This window comes from Trichechus manatus, unplaced genomic scaffold (assembly GCF_000243295.1).
Source record: "Trichechus manatus latirostris isolate Lorelei unplaced genomic scaffold, TriManLat1.0 scaffold00183, whole genome shotgun sequence".
Taxonomy (NCBI): domain Eukaryota; kingdom Metazoa; phylum Chordata; class Mammalia; order Sirenia; family Trichechidae; genus Trichechus; species Trichechus manatus.
In genome coordinates this window covers 1,222,470-1,232,824 of record NW_004444119.1, presented here as the reverse complement: position 1 = coordinate 1,232,824, position 10,355 = coordinate 1,222,470, and positions in this window count along the sequence as shown.

The following is a 10,355-nucleotide window of genomic DNA, read 5'->3' as shown; positions in this document are numbered from 1 at the left end:
AATTCCCATTTTTGCAATGTTATCCATAATTTGTTATGATCCACACAGTTGAATGCCTTTGCATAGTCAATAAAACACAGGTAAACATCTTTTTGTATTCTATGCTTTCAGCCAAGATCCATCTGACATCAGTAATGATATCCTTCCTTTCACATCCTCTTCTAAATCCAGCTTGCACTTCTGGCAATTCTCTGTCAATGTACTGCTGCAACCACTTTTGAATGATCTTCAGGAAAATTTTACTTGCTTGTGATATTAATGATATTGTTTGATAATTTCCACATTCTGTTGGATCATCTTTCTTTGTAATGGACACAAATATGGATCTCTTCCAGTTGATTGGCCAGGTAGCAGTCTTTCAAATTTCTTGGCATAGACAAGTGAGCACCTCCAGTGCTGCATCACTTTGTTGAAACATCTCAATTGGTATTCCCCCAATTCTTGGAGCCTTGTTTTTTTCCAATGCCTTCAGTACAGCTTGGACTTCTTCCTTCAATACCATCAGTTCTTGATCATATGCTACTCCTTGAAATGACTGAACATTGACCAATTCTTTTTGGTACAGTGACTCTGTATTCCTTCCATCTACTTTTGATGCTTCCTGTGTTGTTCAATGTTTTGCCCATAGAATCACTCAGAAATTGCAACTCAAGGCTTGAATTTTTTCTTCAGTTCTGTCAGCTTGAAAAATGCCAAGCATGTTCTTCTCTTTTGGCTTTCTAACTCCAGGTCTTTGCACATTTCAGTATAATATTTTACTTTGTCTTCTTGAGCTGCCCTTTGAAATCTTCTGTTCAGCTCTGTGACTTCATCATTTCTTCCATTTTCTTTAGCTACTCTACATTCAAGAACAAGTTTCAGAGTCTCTTCTGACATCTATTTTGGACTTTTCTTTCTTTCCTGTCTTTTTAATGATCTTTTGCTTTCTTCATGCATGCTGTCCTTGATGTCATCCCACATCTCGTCCAGTCTTCTGTTGTTAGTGTTCAATGCCTCAAATCTATTCTTGAGATAGTCTCCAAATTCAGGTGGGATACACTTAAGGTGGTATTTTGGCTCTCGTGGACTTGTTTTAATTTTCTTCAGTTTCAACTTGAACTTGCATATGAGCAATTGATTGTCTGTTCTGCAGTTGGTCTCTGGCCTTGTTCTGACAGATGATATTGAGTTTTTCCATTGTCTCTTTCCACAGATGTGATGGATTTGATTCCTGTGTTTTCCATCTGGTGAGGTCCACATGTAAAGTAGCCATTTATGTTGTTGAAAAAAAAAGTATTTGCAATGAATAAGTTGATGGTCTTGCAAAATTCTGTCTCTGATCTCCAGTGTTATTTCTTTCACCTAGGCCATAATTTCCAGCTACCAGTCCTTCTTCTTTCTTTCCAACTTTTGCATTCCAATCACCAGTAATTATCAATGCATCTTGATTACATGTTTAATCAACTTCAGACTGCAAAAGTTGATAAAAATCTTCAGTGTCCTTATCTTTAGCATTAGTGGTTGGTGGGTAAATTTAAATAATAATCGTTTTAACTGGTCTTCCTTGTAGGTACATCACTGACAGCTTTGTGCTCATGAGAGATCTTGAAATGTTCTTTTTGACTATGACTGTGACACCATTCCTCTTTAATTTGTCATTCCTGGCATAGTAGACCATATCATTGCCTGTTTCAAAATGGCCAATACCAGTCCATTTCAGCTCACTAGTGCATAGGATATTGATCTTTATGTGTTCCATTTCATTTTTGACTACTTCCAATTTTCCTAGTTTCATACTTCATACATTCCACCTCCTGATTATTAATGGAAGTTTGCAGCTATTTCTTACCATTTTGAGTCATGCCACATCAGCAAATGAGGGTCCCAAAAGCTTGACTCCATCCACGTCATTAAGGTCAACGTTGCTTTGAGGAGGCCACTCTTCCCCAGTTGTATTTTGAGTGCCTTCCAACCTGAGGACCTCATCTTCTGGCACTATATCTGACAATGTTCCACTGTTATTCATAAGGTTTTCACTGGTCAATTTTTTTCAGTAGATTACCACATCCTTCCTCCTAGTCTGTCTTAGTCTGGAAGCTCTGCTGAAACCTGTCCACCAAGTGTGACCCTCCTGGTATTTGAAATACGGGTGGCAAAACTTCCAATATCACAGCAGCACACAAGTCACCACAGTATGACAAACTGACAAACTCATAGTGGCCATAAAGATTATAGCCTTGGAAACTATATGGGGCAGTTTTACTCTGTCCTTTAGGGTTGCTATGAGTCAGAATTGACTCGACAGCAACGGGTTTATTTTGTTTGTTTGTTTTATAAATAGAGGAAAATGATACTTACCGGAAGTTTATTTCTTGTTCCCATTATCAGTCTATTGAGGATTAGCTGGGGCTTCACTCTGCATTGTCCATATTCTAGGACCCAAGCGACCTCTTAGGAACATTGCTAGACACTGTGGATGAGAGAAAGAGACCTTACCTGGCAACTAAATCTTCTGCCCATTAAGGACACACACCAAGTCCACTCACAATGCATCGGCTGGCACTGGCCACGTAACCCCAAACTACCACAAACCAATTGCTTTTGAGTAGATTCCGACTCATGGCCACACCATGTGTGTCGGAGTAGAACTGTGCCCCATAAGGTTTTCACTGGCTGGTTTTTCGGAAGTAGATCTCCAGCTTTCCTTCCAAGGTGCCTCTGGGTGGACTCAAATCTCCAACCTTTCTGTTAGTAGCTAAGCACTACAGATTTTGTGATGACCAAAAAGATAAAATAATATTTTCTCAAAAATGTAAATTACCACTTAGACACCAGTCTGTTCTCCAGACATTTAAAACTTAAGCTGATGTATACTCTTTCTGAGAAAAGTATTTGCTCTTATCGATGTTGTCAGTTTCCATCAGGATCAGCTCCTACTCGTGGTGACCCTACGCACAATCGAACAAAACAAATTGCTCAGTCCTGCACCATCTTCATGATCATGAGTGAGTTTGAGTCCATTGTTGCACTTATTGTACCAATCCATCTCATTGAGGGTTTCCCTCATTTTCATTGGCCCTCCAATTTAACAACCAAGCATCCTTTTCTAGCCAGTGGTCATAGCTATAGAGACAACTAGGCACACATTCCTGTGCCTGACAAGCAAGCCCTCCATGAGCTAGTCCTTGACTATCTCTCAGCTTCCCTGCACCTCAACATTGGCATCTTTTGGAAGTTCTCCCAAATTTCTCTGTAGTTTGCTCCCATGAACTTTAAAGCCCTTTCCTCTTACAATGTCCATCTGCATGATCAACTCCCACTAACCCTGTAGGAATTGCACATCTCCAAAACCCATGTCTTCACCTAACTGAGCTAATCACTCACTTGGCTATACCTTTATTACACGCAGTAGCATGGTCTGAGATGGCACCTCTCTCAGTTATGGGCATTTATTTGTGTGCATTTATTTGCTTTTTCCAGTTAAGCTGTGAGCTTTCGTATAGTCTTAAAGTCTAGCAAAGGAGCCCTGGTGGTGCAACGATTAAGCGTTCAGCTGCTAACCTAAAGGTTGGTGGTTCAAATACATCAGCTGCTCCACAGGAGAAAAGACCTAGAGATCTGCTCCTGTAAAGATTACTACCTAGAAAACCCTATGGGGCAGTTTTACTCTGTCTTACAGGGTTGCTATGAGTTGGAATCGACCCGACAGCATACAACAACAACAACAAAGTCTAGCAAAGGGCTTCATTCCTTAAATGTTGTTAAACTAAATAAAATTGGGGTAAAAGTCAGATCATTGAAACAGAAGAGATAGCCCCAACACAGAACCTACTATCTATGAGAATTTTGTAAATTATTTATGTATTTGACCAAAATGGCAAGGCAAAACAGTAGAAAAAGAATTAGTTAATAAATGATTAGCAGGTTGATGGAAAACTATAGTAATACCTTCTGCTCACAATATACTGCAAAATAAATTCTGAATGTAGCCAATTATTAAGTCAAAAAGAAAAGTAAGTCATAAAAAAGAGAAGAAAATATATACAAAAGTATCTACATTACCTCTCATTAGAAAATAACCTTTTAAACCTAAAACAATGAAAGAAAGCAAACAAAAAAATTACTAAATTTGATTACACAAAATTATAAAACTTCTTTATATCTATAAACATCATAAATAAAATTTTAATTTTACCTTCACAAGCAAATAACAGTTGGGAAAAATATTTTCAACAAATTGATAGACAATAGTGTATAAAGAGTTCAAATGGTAAATTTAAGGAAAGGATTCCAAAGAATAAATACACAACAACAGGAAATGTTGACCGTGATGAAAACAAGATGACATAAATATTTATAACTATGCCCAAAATTCAATATTCAATATTCTTCACCAATACCATAACTCAAAGGCATCAATTCTTCTTCCGTCTTCCTTATTCATTGTCCAGCTTTCATATGCATGTTGAATATACCATGGACTGCCAGAAGAACAACCAAATCTGTCATGGAAGAAGTACAACTAGGATGTTCCTTAGAAATGAGAATGGCAAAACTTTGTCTTACATACATTGGACATGCTATCAGGAGAGACTAGTCCCTGGAGAAGGACATCATGCTTGGTAAAGTGTAGGATCAGCAAAAAAAGAGGAAAACCCTCAATGAGATGGATTGACACAATGGCTGCAACCATGGGCTCAAACGTAGCAACGATCGTGTGGATGGCACAGGACTGGGCAGTGTTAGGTTCTGTTTTACGTAGGGTCACTATGAGTTGGAACAGACTCTATGCCAAAAATGCTTAATCTTACTAAAAATTTAAATTTCCAATTGAAAAGAAAAATGAATGATACACTTTCTAAACTACCATGTGAGTAGGTTGACAATAGAAATAAAGACAGTTATATAATCCAAACCCTTTGACCCACCATTTCAAGACTAGAAATGGCCCTCAGGAAATAAAAAGAGATGCTGTTAAACATGTGTTTTCAAGGGTATTCATTGCAACCTCCTTTTAAAACTGAAAAATTTCTCAGAGTAGAATGACTAATTACATGTTCAGCAATGTGGTCGCAGCCGTTAAAAAAGATGTGAGTGCATGCTATTTAATGACATGGAGAAATATAACATTAAGTGTCTATAAGCAGAATAAAGCTTTATATGTAAAGTAAGATCCCAGAGAAGAGGACAAGGGGATGATACAAAAAAATGTTAACACAATTTATCCTTGGGCAGAATAATCGCGGTATCTACTTTTTCTTTATACTTATTGGTATTTTCCAAATTTTCTATGATGACAATGTGTTATCTTTAGAACTAGAAAAGAATGATGAATATTAACTTAAAATATAATATGCAATGTCAGTGTAGGTGTAGTGAGATGTGAAATTTTGTACTCTGTGGGTGTGAGTGTGAATTGGTAAAACCATTCAACTTAACAATATATTTCAAAGCCTTAAAAAAAAGCTCATGTCCATTGAATCAGTGATTCCATCTTTAGAAATATTGCCAGAACATATAATAAAAGGTTGATGTGTACGTTTTTGCAGTTATATTCAAAATAATTAAAAAATAATCTAAATATTCATAAATATGCATTAGTTAAATACACTTTAACCATTGATTTAACAGAATATGCTTAGGATATAATGTTAATTGGGATGCAAAATTCCTCAGGGAAGAAAATATCAATTAAATTTAAAAAAATAATAAACTGGAGAAAAGACTAGAATGAAATACGGGAATATTTTAGTAGGTTCATGTTATGGAAGCTTTTCATTTGTAACTTTACATTTTTGTGTACACTTTTATAACTAAGAAAATACATTTAATTTTTCAAAAGTCAAAGGGAGTATTGTTGCAGTTGAATGAGAATTATGAAATAATTTTAAAATTGAAACTTAAGATTCCAATATAGCTGGATAACCCAAATATCAGCACAGTCTCTGAGTATTAATTGTTAATTTTTGAATGAGGTATTTTTTAACATTTTTCTTGTCTCATTATGCCTTAAATGGCGTAATACTAAGGCACCAATTCATAGGTACCCCGCTAAAAACAAACCAGTGCAGATTGTTTCAATACACATTTGTCAATGAGAGGGAAAATTTGCCTTGACAAGTTTGCAAAAGTTCCTCTGAATAAGGAAATTCTTTTGGGTGACTCATCTGTGCCAACTTGCCAGTTTGTTGTGGGTAATTCCTCTAAAAAGCCATTTGAATGAAAGCAGTGCTTATGATACCAACTCACGAAATTACACTACTGAATATAAACTGGCGGAAGGGCAATAAAGCAACACTTTCAGTCTGCTGAAGAGAGCTCTGGAGAAAGGAGTGCTGCAGGCAAGTAAAATCCTTCAAGGAGAGAGACTACGATTGAAATGGATGGACAGCTGATACCCACATGCTCACGAAACATAGCCACTGCCAAAATCATCCACAAGTTCTTTACGACCTCAGTAATTTGAGGAAGAAAACTCAGCCCCGGGGTGTCTGAATCAACTAAAATATTGATAAGCAACAATTTTCTTTAGAGGTTGGTTCTGGGACAAAATTATTGTAGCATCACAAATGTTAATGGGAGATGAGGTCATTTGAAAATGTGTCACTTAAATCATTAACCACCACCTGTCAGTATGTTGTACCGTGGTGGCTTGCACGTTGCTATGATTACAGAAGCTATGCCACTGGTATTCAAATACCAGCAGAGTCACCCATGGTGGACAAGTTTCAGCAGAGCTTCCAGACTAACACAGACTAGGAAGAAAGGCCTGGTAAGATATTTCCAAAAATCAGCCAGTGAAAACCTTATGGATCACAACAGAACAGTGTCCAACTCACTTGGTTTGGATTCATCATCAGGAGGGATCAATCACTGGAGGAGGACATCATGTCGGTGAAGCAGAGGGCCAGTGAGGGTGAGGGAGACTGTTGGTGAGATAGATTGGCACAGTAGCTGCAAAGATGGACTCTCGCATGCAGGCAATTGTGAGGATGATGCAGGACCAGGCAACATTTCGTTCTGTTCTACAGAAGGTCTCCATGAGTCGGAGACAACTGGACGGCAGCTAACAGCAACAACAAATCATTAAAGGCAAATAATTCCATTTCTATTGAATTATGACGTATGTTGAAAAAAACAACTTTGGAGTTGGTTGACCTGATTTGTAGTCCTACCTCTGTGACTGACCAAAAGACTTTGGACAAGTCACCAAATTTCTTTCCTTTCCTCATCTGTAAAATGGGTAGAACAATGAGTACCCACAAATGTGGTTTTGAGGCTCAAACTCAGTAATCGAAGAAAGGCCTTTGTAAACTGAGAGTTTTACAAAAATAAGCGATACTATAGTAATTCATAAGGAGCCCTGGTGGTGCAGTGGTTAAAGTACTCAGCTACTAACCAAAAGGTCAGCAGTTCGAACCCACCAGTTGCTCTGCAGGAGAAAGATGTGGCAGTCTGCTTCCATAAAGACTTATAGCCTTGGAAACCCTATGGGGCAGCTCTACTCTGTCCTATAAGGTCTCTCTGAGTCAGAATCGACTCGAAGGCAGGGGGTTTGGGTACTAATTCATTAATTAATTCAAAGATTCATTAATTCATTAAACACTGAGGTCAGTTACCTGCCAGGCATTGTCCACTGGGGACACAAAATCATGAAGACCTAGCTTCAAAATCCCAATCACTGTCTGATTAGTCTCAAAATCCAAGTAAGAGAACCTCTTTGCATGGTCTGGAGTGGCCCAACCCTAAGCCAGTTTTCCCTGCACTCGTTTTTCCCTGCAGTGTCTCCCATCCATAAAGCCGGTTGCCACCTACGGTATCAACCCCTGACCCTCTGCTCCATGGAGGTCTGGTTGGTACTGGAAGAAGATATGTAATGCTTGCTTCCTAATGATGCTGCCGCCATCTCTCTCCTGACCCGAAGAATCTCATCTGAAATTAGTCGGCATCTAATTGCTTTTTAATTTAAAGCAATTAGAAATACGGGCACCACCAAACACCATTTGTGAAGAAAGTGTCATGATGAGAATGACTGAAGGAAAGCAGGTTGGGCATCTGTGAACTGTAAATGCAATTCTGTGCAGAACCGGCACCCAAATGCCTAAAAATCAATGAGTTGAGAAGGGAAGTTATTATACCTGCTCATAGTCGTGTGTGACCATAATTATAATGGTTTCATTTTAAAACGTGGGAGCTGCTGAGTGTTCTTTTTAGGAACTTATCTTGTAACTTAGTCACAACCCTTATAGCTGCACAGAAATTTGGAATACAAAGCCATCCACTTGGTCTTGACACCGAGAGAAACTACGTGCCTGATGAGTGCTTAAAGAATACCAGAAACGATGCGGGTATATCTCTCCCTCCCTGCCTCCTTCCTCTCTCCCTCACTCCCTTCCTTCTTTACTATCTTCTTTCCTTCCTTCCTTCCTGCCTGCCTTCCTGCATTCCTGCCTTCCTGCTTGCTTTCCTTCCTTCCTTCCTTCCTGCCTGCCTTCCTTCCTTCCTGCCTTCCTTCCTTCCTACCTTCTTTCCTTCCCTCTTTCCCTCCCTTTCTTTCTTATTTTGTATCTTCCTTTCTTTTTTTTCCCCTTCTTTCCTTCCTTCATGTTTTTCTTATACTGAATAAACATTTGCTTGGTACTTACATGCTCTGCTTACAGGAATAGAAAAATGAAATAGAACTATCATATTTCTAGACTTAACAAGGACCAAAAGAAAGGAAAAGCACAAAATTGATTGTGTTTTTTAGAAGCTTTCAGAAATCCTATGATATATATCAAGGAAAACATACAGGAATATAGGAAATAGTGAAATTTGGAGCTTTTCCTAAACTGGCAAAGAGAGTGAGTTGGTTCAGGGCCGTCGTATATTTGAATTCTACAATTTGAGAAACACCTGTTCCCTAGACAATAGGAAATACAATCAAGGAACAGTGGCTGGGATCAGCAGTTGGTGTATGGGGTGTGAGAGTGGTGATGCTTAAAAGAATATAATACCACATACTGTACTTGAATTCCAGTGTAGTCATTGTTTTAAATACACATAAATATTAAGACGGGTACTGGAATTTGACTTCTTTTTTCATAAATGAAAGACTGTCTATGACAAGGCCCCACACACGTTGCCAGGCCCTCTGAGCGCTATAAGGATGAGTTAGACACAGTCCCAGACCTCAAGAGGCTTACAGTCTGAGGAGAGAGAAAGACACACTATCTTCACACAAACGGAAGCAAGGGAGAGAGTTCAGAGGAGAGAACCCATCCTGGCAAAGGATCCAAATTACTTAAAGGCAAAGGTGGTGGTTTCAGGGGGTGAATGTGGGAAGATGTATTAGATTTGAAAGGATGGACGATGAAAAGCAAGAGAAGAATGGGTTTGAGGAAGAGGTGACTCAAGGTGTGTTCACGCAGATGTGGTTGGGAGGCAGGCTGGGTAGAGGCAAGAGAGTTGAGCCTGGAATTAGAGATTCATTTGCTCAGGAGGACTGAGCAAAGGTAACACACATGAGGATTCAGGCCCATGTTGCAGCCACCGTTGCACCTCCATGTCACCTGATGGCCAGGTGTGGCTGCCACTGAGTCCAGACAGCCGCAAATAAATGTCAGTGTGGTGAAGAAATGCTGGTCCTGCCACCTGTGGTGAAGAGAGGCTTTGGCTTTGTGTGCAGCGCACTGAGATCATTGTTGCAAGGGTCTATGTACTGGGTGCGATGTGGCAGAATAACAGCGTGAGTGTGTAGTTACACCATGGGTCAGTCACTCCGGGAAAGGGCAGCAGGTATCTCTCATTAAGACTGTGAACTCCGTGACATGTGCCATCCAACAGTATGACATGATCTTGTGATATTTCTGAAATCGCAGATCCTGGGCAGGCAGGCCCTGAGGGCAGAAGCATCGCCAGCCCTTCCTTGGTTTTAATTTGGCCCGGCTCCTCTTCTGCAGGAGGTCAGTCTCCAGACAGCATCCCTCAGTGATTCATATCCCGTTTTAGTAGCAAACAATGAAGAAATTGCGATTGTTTGCATTCACCTGTAGTTTAATAGGAGCAATGGTGGCCCCGCGGCGAAGAACTATGGCTGCTAACCTTAAAGTCGGCATTTAGCATGCACCAGATGCTCTTTGGAAACCCTATGGGCCAGATCTGCTCTGTCCTATAGGGTTGCTATGAGGTGGAATTGACTGGATGGCTACAGGTTTGGTTTCTGGTTTTGGTAGTTTAATAGAGGAGCCCTGGTGGCCCAGTGATTAAAGTGCTTGGCTGCTACCAGAAGGTCTGCGATTCAAACACCTAGCCGCTCTGTGGGAGAAAGATGTGGCAGTCTGCTACCATAAAGATTACAGCCTTGGAAATCCTATGGGTCAGTTCTACCCTGCCCT